We start from the raw sequence: 13,569 nt of genomic DNA on the forward strand, positions 1-13,569 counted from the left end.
TGGAATTCATAAATTCCAGTACCCTGGATCAACTTATCCACACCCCCACCAGGGGCAGCAATATCCTAGACCTAGTCATTACCAACATGAGTAACCGTTGTTCCACACCTGAAGTCAGCTCCTCGTTGGTCAGATCCGACCATAAGCTAATCTCCCTAGATATCCACATCCCGCCCCCACCTCCCATTAAGGAAAGCATGGTAAAATATTTCTCCAAAGCCAACTTCCTGTTTCTTAAGACAGAAGTGGCGAACTTCATGACACCCATGCAGATGGATAATACTGTTATGACTGCTGAATCCTACACAAATGCATTCTATAGGCACTTACACGAGTGCATGGATCATGCTATCCAAAACAGAACCATGATGCTATCCTCCAAAAAAAGGAAGCCAATCTGGTGGTCCCCTGCCATAAACAAACTCTACAACAGAAGGAAGAAATTGTTGCAAAAGAGAGTAAAATCCCATGAGTGGAGGAGCTCCCTGGTCAGCCTCAGCAAGAAGCTGAGATCTCTTATAAGATCCTCCAAAGCTAGCTATGAAAACAAGATTGCCACTGATTCTAAGGACAACCACAAAGCATTCTATAGCTATGTCAAGAATCTCAATGGCAACACCCAGATCTGCTCTGAGTTACAGCACAATGGCACAATGGCACAATGGCACAAAAATTACAGAACCAACTGATATTGCCAACATTCTGGCAGATAGGTTCAGTGCTAACTTTACCCCCCTCTCACCCCCTAAAGGGCCCATATCTATACAGGAAGAATGCAGAGTCCCTGTAATCACAACTTCATAGGTAAAAGCAGCACTCTCTAAAGCCAAAAACACAGCATCCATGGGACCAGACAACATCCCAGGCTGCGTTTTGCACGAACTTCAGAATGACCTGGATCCCCACCTAAGCACCATGTTCAATCCTAGCCTCATGTCAGGCTTTGTGCCCATTGAATGGCACACAGCAACAGTTATCCCACTCCACAAGGGGGGAGCCACCACTGATCCTGGGAACCATCACCCTATTAGCCTGATGAGCCTGGTCTGCAAGGCCATGGAATGTATCATCATGGAATTCCTAAACAAAGACACCAGTAACCTCCAAACTCTGGACCCCACCTAGTTCGGGTTTGTGAAAGGTAGATCATGCCTCCTGAACCTGGTTGACTTCTTTGAGGCAGTCACCAAAGCCGTAGATGAGGGTAAGGTGGTTCCCACAGCCTATCTTGACCTCGCCAAGGCTTTTGACACCATCCCCCATTCTAGAATTATAGCTAAACTCACTAAACTAGGTGTAAATCCCTATGTCACAAGATGGGTTGCCAAATGGCTCACTGACAGAACCCACACTGTAAAAGTTGCAGACTCCAAATCTGACTTAAAACCAGTGACAAGTAGAGTACCACATGGATCAGTCCCGGGACCTCTCCTGTTTGGTATCTACTTCTCTGAAGTACAGGCTACCAAAGAAGGCCTCTGGCTAATGAAGTTCGCAGATGACTGCAAACTAGGAGTTATAGCTGAGTCCCCAAATGATGTGAATATCCTACAGAAGGGCCTCACTAAGACAGATGCCTGGTGTCAGAGCCATGGCCTCAAGCTCAATGCCAAAAAGTGCATTGTTATCCCCTTTGGTAAAAACTCTGTACCCATGAACTACCACATAGGTGGCAGTCTTCTTAACACTGAATGTGTGATAAGAGACCTTATGACCCAGGTGGACAGTAGTATCTCCTTTGATAAACACATTGCCACAGTAGTCAGGAAATCCTTCTACATGGCACGCCTCATCACAAAAGGGTTCTCATCCAGGAAAAAAGAGGTCATTGTTCCCCTCTGCTCGACACTCATTAGACCCATTATAGAGTACAATGCCCCTTTTGGAATGTACCTCACAAGACATCTGCAGCTGGAAAGGCCATAGAAGTACCTCACAAAGAGGATTACTGGCCTCAAACAGATGCCCTACACTGATAGTCTCAAAAAACTCCAGCTTTACTCTGTAGCATATTGCCTATTCCAAGGTGATCTCTGCCTAACATATAAAGCTATGTCAAACCCAGAGCTGTTGGACATGCTACACCTAAAGAAATCCCAATCCCTCTGAGCTACATGCTTTAGGGACCTAAACCTTGTCACCACAATAAACAGGACTTGCTGGAGGGATAGAGTCCTGTCCCAGAGACTTCCAATACTCTGGAACAAGCTACCCATCTATGTCAAGCAAAGTTCCTCATTAACACTCTTCAAGAAAAATCTTGATGAGTGGATGGGAAATAAAAAATTCACCTCAGGGATCACTTCTGTGGCTCTGCTTGACAGGGGCACAGGAAATTAACTTTCTTGGGTTGGCATAAGCCAGGGAACTTTGTTAGCTAGGCTTACTTAGGCCCTTGGGCTGATAGCCTAGTACCTACCTATGAACCTATACAGATGTGTATACAGACATATGTAAGTGTATACCTGTGTATGTACATGTAGACATCTATACACCTATATGTGTACAACCATATACCTGTCTTGAGTAAACATCATGGTTGCGTATACCCTCCCACATGTATCCCACAGTATGTATCTGCTATGTGTACATTATGATAAAACAACATGTGTGATGCAACAGTCATATTAATGACAACGACTACACAATCTAGGACATAAAGGCAAGTGTTCAATACCACTCAATTTGGGTAATGACAGCTATATTGGTAACACAACAGCTGTCCCCACAGTGGTCATGGCATAGTGGTCATGTGTTGTGACTTCAGTGTAAAGGTCCCTGAGTTCTTGACCTGCAAGGGCTGCTCATTTTGTTGCTGGCCAGAACATGGTCTACTGGAGTGGTTAAGGCAGTGTTTGTGCAATGTAGGCCACACACGTCAGTATCACAACATTGCTAGTTAGGGGTCTAGTCCCAGTGTTGGCAAGTAACAGTGTGCGTGTATATGGATGGGTCTATATCAGGTTGCAGGGTATACATGCCTCAGCAGGTCACCTATCCATGTGGCACAGGCAATACCCGGTATAGTAACCTGTGAAATGTGTTTGACTGTACCCCAGATATGTCACTGCCATGGTGTCAGCACAGTGACATACCCTGTTGTGCAATATGACCACAGACCATCCTTGTGTTGACACATGTAAACCTACAACACAATTGCATAACAGTTTAGAGACCACAACCAAGCAGAGTTACTAACAGCTAGATGGCATCATTGCTGGATGGCTACACTACCTGCCAAATATCCCTCACACTCTACACCCTACAACATGTTATACTGCAGGACTGTGGTACACTGGTGTACAGTCACCATGTGCATCAGAACCATATCAGCCTGTCCCTGCATCAATGGCATGGATACCAGGGATGGGGCACAGGTATCATCATATGCACAGGGCATCCTCGTGCTGACACATGTGCACCCACAACACAATTGCATATCAGTTTAGAGACCACAAACAAGCAGTGTTAATAACAGCTAGATGGTATCATTGCTGGATGGATACACTACCTGCCAAATATGCCTCACGCTCTACACCCTACAACATGTTATACTGCAGGACTGTGGTACACTGGTGTACAGTCACCATGTGCATCAGAACCATATCAGCCTGTCCCTGCATCAATGGTATGGATGACAGGGATAGGGCACAGGTATCATCATATACACAGGGTGTGGTGTTGGTCTGCCAGAGTCCAAGGGTGGGCCATATTTTTGACACCATGTGTCTGGATGAGGTGTGTACTCTGGGGAGCTGGCTGAGGTGATGTGGTGTGTGTAAGCATGAGGATGCCCTAGGTGTGTTTGCATAGTGTGTGGGTATGCCTGCACACAGTTCTGCCTTGTGGCTGCCCTACACAAGTGTTTATAGACAGCTGTAGATCTCCGGCCATAGACACATGGACTGTGCCTGCCAGGGGTTCTGCAGGCACATGAAGGTACAGGCACTGAAGTGTTACTCTCACCTGCTAATGACATTTGTCCGCTGGTACCACATCCCTCCTTGGACTGGTCAGGACTACATACACATGGCCTGCTGTGGTGTGGTATGGACAGCACACCCCCTGCACTGCCGGGGCTGCTACTGCCATTACGGGAGCCCCTTGGTGTCCTAGCATGCCCACATTGAGTGACAGCTGTTTGTGTTGCTGGGCCATGTCCACGTGGATGTTGCCATATCCCCACCACATGCCGAAGCATGGACACACAATGACTGATGAGGGCCATCATCTCATCGTGCCATCTATCTGCTTGCTCGTTAGAAGCACGGATGGCAGCCGCCACTTCATGGAGGTTGTCACCTACAATTGCGAGTGCAACCCTCTGCAGCCTAAGGTCCTGTCTGGTGTAATGTTCAATACGTGCCTGCACCACCATTACAGCCTGAAACCTGCTTCTGCTGGTTGCAGCTATATTTCCTATGCCAGGGGCATGATATCTAGTGGCCCTACCACAAGCACCCTGGGACATCCGCTTATGTGGCAGCCTGCCGAACATCTGGCTATGCCTGCTGCAACTGGACACAGTAGGCATGGTTACCACACTTTTCCGTACACTGCCACTGAATGTCAGCTGTCCCTCTGCTATGGCCACTGGTGCTGGGGTGTGTATAAGCACTGTAACTGTGTGCGAGGGTGGGGTGGCTAAGAGGGAGATGTCAAATGTTGGCACAGTATAAAACAAAACACATCGACCACTGTGTGAGGCAACAAAGGCACAGCAACTGGAACTTGAAGCAGAAAAAACTTTTAATCCAAAGCACACCAACTGAGCGCTTTCACCAGTGAAACTGGCTTCATCAGAGTCATACAAAAATACCCAGCTTCACAACTTTCAAATGTCCGTTACCCACAATGAACCCAAACCAATTAATCACTTATAACAAATTGAATTAAATTAAATTAAATTAATTGAAATTCAGAACAACAGTCACAACCAATGAGCATCAAATTTACAATGGAATACCTGTCAATTATAATCAGAATACTTTTGACAGTACATTTAAAAGTTGTGAAGCTGGGTATGTTTGTATGACTCTGATGAAGCCAGTTTCACTGGTGAAAGCGCTCAGTCGGTGTGCTTTGGATTAAAAGTTTTTTCTGCTTCAAGTTCCAGTTGCTGTGCCTTTGTTGCCTCACACAGTGGTCGATGTGTTTTGTTTTATTCTGAGTTGGATCCTGTATTGGGTCCGTTTTTTTTTTTGTTAAATGTTGGCACAGTGTCAGCCCCTGACGACCCCACCTGTGCCTCACCATTATCACCATCACCATCATTGACATCTACATCAGACTGGGTGTAGGAGGAACCCTGACTCACCTCACCACCTGTGGGGGAAAACAATAACCACACTTTAAAACATGTACAGCATTGCTTAACAGTACACACACACACACACACACACACACACACACACACACACACACACACACACACACACACATACACACACACATCTCCATACTACCTACCTGTCCATGGCTTTACAGACAGCCCCACGTATATGTCCATGTGTTATCCCATCCTGCATCACACTTGTTAACATACCACATTGCTACCACTCAGTAACATCACAGTCCTCTAAATGCCCACACAAATGGCCAAAACACAAGGCATGTTGCTACATTACCTGCCTGACCTGTGTGTAGTGGAGTAACATGGCCTCAATGCCATCATTCAGTATGCACCCTCTGTATGGCTGGAATGATGTGCATGACCCCTATATGTGTGGGCTACTATGTTGTACCCATAATAGCTCCCACTGGTGTGTCATGTGTATGTAAATGCTCAGTACATGCCAGATATGCTGCTCCATCGGCCCATCATGTGTCAGCTGTAATATGTGAATACACTCCCTGGTGTTGACTATTACTTCCCCCAATGCATCTGTAGAGCTGCATACATGGGCTGTAGGTGACCTCTCCAATGACAGCAATATTAAGTGTGTACCTGAGGTCTACCTTCCCTCTGGATGCCTGATCCAAGCTACAGGCCATATTATACTATTTGCTGTCCTGTGAGTACATGACAGGTATTCCTGGTGTGCAATGTGGCACTCCATGTCCATGTACTGCACTGTCCCAAAGGGGGGTACAGCCATGTGCCTACATGGCCACACACACGAACACACACATGCACACACGCATCATACATGCATCTACCTCCCACCACTTCACCAAAGTGACCCTGCAGGCAAACTAACTAACCACCAGGATGCACACACACACACACACACACACACACACACACACACACACACACACAAAAAATATGTAGGTGAGGCTGCACAATGATCGTACACACAGTCCTCCAATTACCCATCTGCCAACATGCAGAACATATCGTACAGAACAGCATGCAGTTCAGCTATACTTACACCATGCTAGCAGCGGTATACATGTATATGATGCACATGCTGTGACTAGGTGATGCCCCTTCCCCTGGATACCTCTGCACCCATGTACTCATTATTGCTGTGCACCTGTTCTGTACCCTGCCATGTACTGTGCACCACAACTTAAAGGTGTCCAACCCATTGTGGAATGTGTAGCACAGTGTCAGTTATGCCAGTTGTACCTCTCACAGCCCCTATGTGTTTCAGCAACACATATCCGGGATGATATGTGGACTGTTGTCATTGGTGAATCCCAGATGCCTGATTTACAGCTGTCAACATCAACAGACCATGTATGGCCACTGCAGAAATGCTTACACTGACAACCATAAGAGCATACTGTGGCTATGGGGGGGTACACACCTTTATTGCTTTTATACACACATCCATGATCTGTTATGGGACCACAGCACTGCAGATCTTAGCTGTACACAAACCCGGTGTGTAACATATGTTCTGTACATTCACATGCAGTGTCTACAGACTGTGTTAGGTGTGCAGCTGCTGACAGCAATGCATACACACCATGTGGGGATATGTGTGCACACCCTTATCATGACAGTTTATCACACCTCTTGTGGTGTATACTACAGCAGTCACTGCTCATGGCAGGGGTATACCAGCATGGGCCTTCTGCAATTGCCAGTGTATGTTCAGCCTACCCTACATATGTCCCCCTATTCTGCATGATTGCAAGGTCCACTCGTGCACATCCCATGGTGTTCACACAATGCCATCACTATTGCAGTGTGGGTAGGGTTATGGCTGCCACAGGTCCTGGGCCAGACTATATGCAGATAGAGCCATTCCTACCATCCTTAGGATCCCTGCTGCAGTGCACTGGTGTTTCATGCTGAGACCCCCCCCCCTCAGCATTTATGCAGATGCATGACAGGTAAGCCCTACACATATGTGTCAGCTTGCAGTGTCCCATACACTGCACACCACATGTTGCAGCTTAGACCCAGCTGATAATGTGGACTACTGTAATGCCATATGCCATAGTGAATCTCAGCAGCAGTTGTCATTGCCCTACAGGTATGTACACTGGTGTTGCACTGTATATGGGTGTTGTCCAGAACATGTCACTACTGTAGGCCATGTCTACCAGCAGTATGTTACCCCCCTGTAGACACATTCCGCAATGACAGGATGTTAGTTGCCATGCAGGTGTTTGACATACCCTTTCAATACCCCATCATGTTCGCCCCTGTGAGACCATGCATTTCACAGCAACAATACATGCACATGTACAGCATGCATTCAGGGTAGGTGTGTTAGATGTGTGCATGGAATATAACATCACCATTACATGTCTGGTGTGTTGGCATGCATCTACATAAGACTCACCAGCTTCAGGCTGCTGCCTTGCTGTTACCCTGGAGGGACCTACATAAGTGGGTGAGAGATGCAATGTCAGTGGCCACACCTGTGGCACTGCTACAGGCTGGGTGCATTACTACCATACATCAACCGTAAATTCACACAGTACTACCACATCTGGACATCTGTTTATCACTACAATGCAGCAACACAATATTTGTATGACATATTAGACATGCATGATTTACCTGTACCACTGCAAATATTTACACAACAGTGGTCTACTGATGTGCCCCGTGTCCTTACCTGCACACTCCTCGGCTGTTGTGTGGGTGACACCCACCTCCATGAAGGGGTCCAGTGGTTGATGGTGTTCAGGATGGGCAAGTGCCATGAGGTTGACCAGGAGCTCCTCCACACATATCAGGGGGGATGGATGGCATGGCCCCCCCATGGCAAGGTGATTCCACCCAGACTGTGGCAGCATGCCAATGGGCATTGTAAAGCAGGTCACTGCAATGATGCCGGACCTGCTCATAACTGTCGTTATGCAGGCAGACATCATTGACCCTGTGGATGAGATCATTCCACAGGGCGGTCCACTCCTGCTGTTCTTGTGCTTTCCTGCCAAACAGGACCTGGTAGTGCAAAACCAGGTGGTTTATGATTACATTGTTCTCCTCCACAGAATACACCAGCAGCCTGATGTGTGCCATCGTGCCTGGAAAAACATAAGGATGGGAACTGGCCTGAGCGACTCATATGGCAAGGTTACCACAGTTCATAATACACATCTCTGTCACCCCCACACCATGTCAGCTTCAACAGGCTATACACACAACTTATTAGGTATGGCTACAGCTTAACTACCGTTTGGAAAGATTGTGTATTGTACCACACCTTCTGCTATGTGATTGTAGCCATGTCCCCTGTGTGGACACTAACATTGCTGGCCTGTTACAGACTATTCACATACATGCCATTGTCATGGCCACTATGGTTACATATATGCCAGTGGTATGGCTGCTTTGAGATTGCTGCACATCTGACAGTCTGTGTTATAGGGGGTTCTGTGCATGCTGTTGGACATGTACTGGAATTGTGTAGACTATTTCTACCAACATATGTACTATGACAGTGACACAATAACATGTATATGTTCCTTTGGCAAGCTGATCCACCTCTCCACACCCATCTGACCAGGACACCTGGCAATATCACATGTGTGTGCCAACCCGGGGCCTCCTTGTGTACTGTTACAGCAATACCATCAGGTGGAACCACCCAGGGGATGTTGACTCACCCCCCTCAGGGCACACACCAACATGTTCCTGTCCCCTGAGCTCAGGTCTACGGTCTGTTCCATACCAGGCTCCACAGACATGAGGGATGTGCTACATCAGTCTGAGGCACACAGTACACATTCACATGGCCAACATGCTCCTCCTGCTCAGCCACCAGACCTGGTACCTTCAGGACGTGGACTTCTGTTGTGAATGGCAGTTGGTGGGTGCCTTGTTTCCATTGTGCCCATATTGGGGACCATGGGGCATCCACATCACTGACCACACACACCATCCACGGTGTTTACCCACCATATGTGTCACATACCACCCCTGTAGACTGTTCTCTATATCTACCAATCCTGATCACCTACACGTGTGTATCTGCCATACTTCCCCTTATTCCCATTGCATACTTCACAGGTGGGGGCATTGTGGTGCTAGAATGGGACTAACATGTGACATACCCGTCCATGGTGCACACCCTGCCAGTTGTAAATATCTGTCTGTATTGCTATGTGTGCTGCTGCCTCACACATAACACACATCACTATGGTAGTGATATAGGGGACATGTCTTTCCATACATATCTGTTTGTGTGTGTGTTTATATAGATGTAGACATTTGCATATCGGTATTTATCTATATGTGTGTAGATATATGTGACTTCATATATATGTGCGCATATATATATGTCTACACATGGGTATATATATATATTTCTGGACATACATGCTGATATACATTTATCCTTAAATATTAAATCTATGACATGTGTACACAAATGCATACCTATATGTGGGATACATTCAGACATCAGCTCCACAATCTCATGACACCTCCCTGCACAGCTGCACTGTTTTGCCTTGCTACAACACTGACAGGTGCCACATATGGACATGGCCTGACATTGGTGAAGTATATGTGGGACCTGTTTGCAGGTAACTCTATTATACACCTATTGCATTCTGCCATGCTACATTACAGATTCACCTGGGTATCCTGCCAGTGCCACTGGTGGTCCGTGGCTCCCACATGTCCATCATACTGGCATTACTTCCACCACTGGCTAATGGTCATGTCATATGCATATTCCCCATTACACAACACACACTATGATGGCTTACATCCTGTCAGTGCTGCCCTGCACAGTTAACAGCTATGGCCCTCTACCCACAGGGACAAACACTATTGTCCATAGCAGTTGTTCAGTTGACCATCATCACAACACCTGCTGGCACATATGATGCATTCCACATCATCTATCACAGTACTATGGACCAGATACTACATTATAATACATGTACATATACTTCACATACCTGTTGTGGGAAGTATGTAATACTGCCTGGCAGCTGCAAAGCTCAGTGCATTTTCAGCTGTAAATGTTCTTTGCGTTTTTCTATTCCCATTTTTTTTTCCTGCTTGCTTTCTCTATCCTGTGACTGGATTGAGCTGTTTGCAGTAGATTGCAGCTTTTTTTTAGTAGGTGATGCACTTGATCAGGTGATCTGCACCAATTAGTGTCCTACACTTGCTAACTGCATGCAGCTTGCTGTGTAGTACTTTCAATTACCACTGCCATGGCAATCAGTTACTATAAATCACTACATCATATGGGCGTGGTCCCTTTACCTTTCCTGTGTGTGGGCATCAGTGTTACAGACAGCAGGTAGCAGTACTTCTTCCAGGGGAACCAGCACACTTAGGCCAGCTACATATTTGTAGGAGGTTCCAGAACTACAGACAGAGTGTGAGTAGAGTTGTGTTATGCTTTGTATAGTACTGATGTTACAGAGTGTGTGTGTGTGTGTGTGTGTGTGTGTGTGTGTGTACATACTAGTTTACCTTGGAATGCAGTCTGTCTGCATAGCTCTCAACTGTGGGCTTATCCTGTTGGTGACCAGAGGTATGCCTATCATGATTCCTCTGTCCACCACACTGGTCCTGTGTCAGATATGTCATTGGCAGTGTGTGTGTTGAGTGCTATCAGTACATGGCTACATCCAGTTATGTTTCTAACCTCAATTCCCTGGCTAAGGGTAGGTTGCAGACTATCCTGTAACACCAGCAACTTGCTTAGTGTATGGTAACAGTTTCCCACATATGGGCCTGTGTTCCAGCCTTTGTCCTCCACCTACATACCATGCTTTGCACATATGACATGCTGTCACGGGGTGTTCTGTAGTGAGCTGTGTGTATATCACACTGCCATTGCTGCCATCAGTCCACTGCTGTTGTATCCCTCACACATACAGTGGTGCTGGGGCCATATATGTGTGGGCTACACCAAAACAATACATGTGTACCCTTATGCACTCCAAAGGCCAGTGTATGTAACAGTGGTATATGGGCCTGTTGTATTGAGTCTAGGGGGCAGGGATGCACCATAAATAACCTAGGCTGTTACAAAATGTGGGTGTATCAGGGGTGAGCTGCCTTAAGGTATCTGCATGTACAGTACCTTATACTTCACCTATATTTACATTACTCACATATATTGGGTTAATGCAGGCCTATTGTCTCCTGCCATACAAGACTGTTCTGTTTGTCAGTGTGCTTGTGATGGTGTCAGTTATGCCTTGTTATGTAACAGTTACATCCCATTTGGTGAACTGAAGTCTTCAACACCTTGTGAGTTTGTACAGAGTGTAGATGGAGGCTGCGGAACTATACACCTGTATTACATACTGTTGACTGTGTGGTATCCTGTGGCCCTGTCTGTCTTTACTATTGTACAATATGAAGGCATTGGCCTGGACAGTAACAATTGTGAACCTTTCCAGACTACTGTCTTAGTATCACTGTTTCAAAGTTGCATTACTCTGTTTATATGGATGTCAGTGTCTGCACAGCTAAATGACATGGCATATAGAACTGTAATAGTACACAAATAAAGGTTATCCATTTCTGCAAACCTGTGTGTGTGGTGTTTTTCCTATGACCTCTCTGTGGGTATATGTTACAGGCAACGATTGTAATTGTATGGCTGGCCCATGCAGTGTCCAGTTGTTCAGGTGTGAACTGTAGGCATAGTGGCTGTTCCATATTGTGTGCACCTTCTACATATGTATCTTACTGTATATATCTCGGTGTGTGTCTGTGTAGTCATGTATATATGTATATGTATATATATATATATATATATATATATATATATATATATATATATATATATATACACATCTGTATCTGCATATATGTGTCTGTGTATATGTATCCTGGGGATGTCGATAGCTTCCATATTTTACATTTCCTATGGGAGCCACCCTGTATTGCATTATATGTTACCAATACCAGCCTGACATCATACAGGTGGGTTGTAGTACTGTTTACAAGTTGTGCACATGTCATGCCAGGTCCTGCTTATGGAATCTATAACACTTTAGTGTATTGCAGGGCAGATGTGTTTGGCTGTGGTGGGGGGGTATGCCTATTTGTATGTGACATATTGTTTGGGGCGTCTCAACCCCATTAATGGTGCATGTGGACATATTTGTATTTGTCAATCTACAATTGCTATCTACAGATGTGTGGCCATATATATATATATATATATATATATATATATATATATATATATATATATATATATATATATACCCGCGGTAGTGGTGCTGCGGTAGCGTTGTCGCCTCACAGCAAGACGGTGTCCCATTCGATTCTCAGCTAGAGTGTCTTCTGTGTGGAGGCATACGTGAATGGGCGTGCCTTCATTGAAGGTTGTGCATCAGGGCTGATAACTCGGCACGTAAAAATCCACTACCAAACATTAGTGGACCGGAGTTCGCTGTGGCGACCCTAACCAGGATAAGCGAAGACACAACAACATATATACATATATATATATATATATATATATATATATATATATATATATATATATATATATATATATATATATATATATATATATATATATATATATATATATATATATATATATCTATATATATATATATATATATATATATATATATATATATGTATATAGATATCTACATCTATTGATATGTTGTATCTGTTTAGATATTAATATATTTGCTCATACACATTGATTTACATGTTGGAATACATTTTCTGTACTGTTGAATGACTGGGCTGGTTGATATGTTTTGAATACATAAGGCTTATGTATATCTGACATGGCTTAGTGGCAAATCACTTTGCCTATGGCATGTGGGGTTCTGTGTTCGAGTCTAGCAGAGGCTGCTTATTTTGTTGCTGGGCAGAACAAGGGCTGTTGGATACAGAGTAGTTAAGGCACGTTTAGTCAGTTGCAGGATTTGCATGGAGGTAAGCATTGCTAGCCTGCTGTTACATCTGCTTACAGGGTGTTAGCTTTAGATTGGCTTAACCAGTGTAGGCATTGCTTACCGCCGTGCAAACGGGCTTAAGGCTGCTTACTAGTACTTACATATGCTTACTATTGCTTACTTATGCTTAAACCTGCTTACTAGTGTCTTATTCATTCTGACACTGATACTTCACATGTGCATTTCTTGCAGTACTCCAGTTCATAAATATATGTTATTTAGTGGGTTTTGCAACAAAATTATTGGCTATAATGT

Source organism: Protopterus annectens, chromosome 13.part0 (genome assembly GCF_019279795.1).
Source record: "Protopterus annectens isolate FY-2018-M chromosome 13.part0, PAN1.0, whole genome shotgun sequence".
Taxonomy (NCBI): Eukaryota; Metazoa; Chordata; order Ceratodontiformes; family Protopteridae; genus Protopterus; species Protopterus annectens.